The sequence below is a fragment of the Choloepus didactylus genome, chromosome 4 (genome assembly GCF_015220235.1).
Source record: "Choloepus didactylus isolate mChoDid1 chromosome 4, mChoDid1.pri, whole genome shotgun sequence".
NCBI lineage: Eukaryota > Metazoa > Chordata > Mammalia > Pilosa > Megalonychidae > Choloepus > Choloepus didactylus.
In genome coordinates this window covers 195436909-195440073 of record NC_051310.1, presented here as the reverse complement: position 1 = coordinate 195440073, position 3165 = coordinate 195436909, and the positions used below count along the sequence as shown (strand labels likewise).

Here is a 3165-nt window from a genome sequence, read left to right as displayed (position 1 = left end):
ATTTTGGAATGCAACCTGGGAGCAAGCAGATGCAGACATGTGCCTTCCCAGCTAACAGAGGTTTTCTGGACACCATTGGCCATCCTCAGTGAAGATACCCGACTGTCGATACATTACCTTGGACACTTTATGGCCTTTAGACTGTAACTATGTAACCAAATAAACCATCTTTTATAAAAGCCAATCCATTTCTGGTATTTTGTTTAATGGCAGCATTAGCAAAGTGGAGCAGACTGCATAGGCCACAATACATGATCAGGAATAAACTTACAGCAATTTTATTGACCGGCCACTTTTCAGCAATCAGAAATAAGTTTAAAACCGAAACAACTCAGAGACAGGGAGCTGCTCCAGATTCTGGTCATGGTTTCCAAGGAGATCGTTGCTGTGGGCAGAAGAGACACTGAAAACTTGGACCTCTAAGAAACATCTCAGGGGATGCAATTTCATTTATTTGCTTTGAAAGAATGCAAAGGGCAGCTGTTCATGACTCCATATGATTTTATTTTGACTGTTAAAACAGATGAACCTGAACATACTAAAATGCAGAAATCACATTCCAAGCAGGAAGTAAATCGTGTGCTCTCTGAAAGTCCACTAGTTTGAAAAGGATCATCAAAGTTATTTTGAAAATCATAAAGAAAGATATGTGACTTGTTACATGGAGGATTCTTTTCTTGTATGTATTTTTTTAAAACAAAGTCATATGTAAGTTTTAGAATAGCTTTTAACATGTTTGACACTGATGACAATGAGATGGTGGATAAAAAGAATTTCTGGTGTTTCAAAAGATATTCAGGGAAAAAAATAAACAGAGAGAAACTAAAGGAGATGAACAAAAGTGTGCTCTGCTGCATCTTCAACTTATGGGGTACTGTGCTAGTTTGAATGTATCATTTCCCCAAAATTGCCATTATCTTTGATGCAATCTTGTGTGGGCAGCCATATTATTACTGAGTAGACTATAATTCTTTGAATGTTTTGATGGACGATGTGACCCACAAAAATGATAGGTGATAACTCTGGATAATTTCTATGAAGGTGTGGCACTGCCCATTCAGCCTGGGGTCGTGATGAATTCCTAGAGCACTAAATATGCTCAGACAGAAGGAGCAATCTTGCTATCAGCAAGAGGGACACTTTGAAGAATGCACAGGAGCTGAGAGAGGAGCTGCAGATGAGAGACAGTTTGAAGATGGCCCTTGAAAGCAGACTTTTGTTCAGAGAAGCTAAGAGAGACAAAAGCCTCAAGAGCAAATAAGAGTGACATTTCTGAGAAGCCTAAAGAGGAACATCCTGAGAGAAAGCCATTTTGGAAACCAGAGCTCCAGAGCAGACACCAGCCACATGCTTTCCCAGCTAACAATGGTTTTCCAGACACCATTGCCCATCCTCCAGTGAAGGTACCTGATTGTTGATGCCTTACCTTAGACAGTTTATGGCCATAGGCTGTAACTTTGTAACTAAATAAACCCCCTTTATAAAAGCCATTCTGTTTCTGGTGTTTAGTATCCCAGAAGCATTAGCAAATCAGAATAGATACCAGTCTAAAAATAGTGTACTTAAAACAGGTGGTGAGGAACTTGTCTCCAGAATCTATTGTGATAACTGAGACATAGTCAAACAAAGCACTCTTTTCAAACCTCACAGCACATGCTGATGGCCTCACATGTTTAGTAGTAGATACTACACTTCTCGTACACTTTTTTGGAAAGAAAGGAAATGCTGAGATCAATTTTGAGGATTTTCATGGATTCATGAATAACCTCTAACCATAAATTCTAGAAACAGAAATCCTTTCCTACCCTACCAGGATGAATACTACCAATGAAGATGATTTTGCTTATATTCTTTTATGATATACAAATGTGGAAAACACTTCAGTGTTGTTAGAAAATGTGCATTAGAGGCGGGGCAAGACGGCAGACTGGTGAGCTGTAAGTTTTAGTTACTCCTCCAGGAAAGTAGGTAAAAAGCCAGGAACTGCGTGGACTGGACACCACAGAGCAATCTGTCTTTGGGCATACTTCATACAACACTCATGAAAACGTGGAACTGCTGAGATCAGCGAAATCTGTAAGTTTTTGCGGCCAGGGGACCCGCGCCCCTCCCTGCCAGGCTCAGTCCCGGGGGAGGAGGGGCTGTCAGCTCCGGGAAGGAGAAGGGAGAACTGCAGTGGCTGCTCTTATCGAAAACTCATTCTACTGATTCAAACTCCAACCATAGATAGACTGAGACCAGACACCAGAGACTCTGAGAGCAGCCAGCCCAGCAGAGAGGAGACAGGCATAGAAAAAAAACAACACGAAAAACTCCAAAATAAAAGCAGAGGATTTTTGTTGTTCTGGTGAACACAGAAAGGGGAAGGGTGGAGCTCAGGCCTTGAGGCGCATATGCAAATCCCGAAGCAAAGCTGATCTCTCTGCCCTGTGCACCTTTCCTTAATGGTCCTGGTTGCTTTGTCTATTAGCATTTCAATAACCCATTAGATCTCTGAGGAGGGCCGTTTTTTTTTTTTTTTTTTAAATCCTTTTTGCTTTTTCTAAAACAATTACTCTAAGAAGCTCAATACAGAAAGCTTCAAAGAATTGCAATTTGGGCACGTCAAGTCAAGAGCAGAACTAAAAGAGCTCTGAGACAAAAGGCAATAATCCAGTGGCTGAGAAAATTCACTAAACAACACAACTTCCCAAGAAAAGGGGGGTGTCCGCTCACAGCCACCATCCTGGTGGACAGGAAACACTCCTGCCCATCACCAGCCCATAGCCCAGAGTCTGCCCCAGACAACCCAGTGTGACGGGAAAGTGCTTCAAATAACAGGCACACACCACAAAACTGGGCGTGGACATTAGCCTTCCCTGCAACCTCAGCTGATTGTCCCAGACTGGAAGGTGGAGCAGTGTGAATTAACAGAGCCCCCTTCAGCCATCATTTGAGCAGACTGGGAGCCTCCCAACCAGCCATCAGCCCAGAACTGCCCTGGGGGGACTGCACTCACCTGGTGACATAGCACAGTCATCCCTCAACATGAGGACCCCGGGGTGCCAGCCTGGAAGTATGGGCCCACTTGCAAGTCTCAGGAGCCATACGCCAATACCAAAGACTTGTGGGTCAGTGGCAGAGACAAACTGTGGCAGGACTGAACTGAAGGATTAGACTATTGCA

General features: G+C 43.2%; 1 pseudogene; it reads left to right on the top strand.

Moving 5' to 3' along the window:
- Positions 1 to 363: 363 nt before the first annotated feature.
- LOC119533096 lies at positions 364 to 2141 on the top strand (annotated as a pseudogene).
- Positions 2142 to 3165: the final 1024 nt, after the last annotated feature.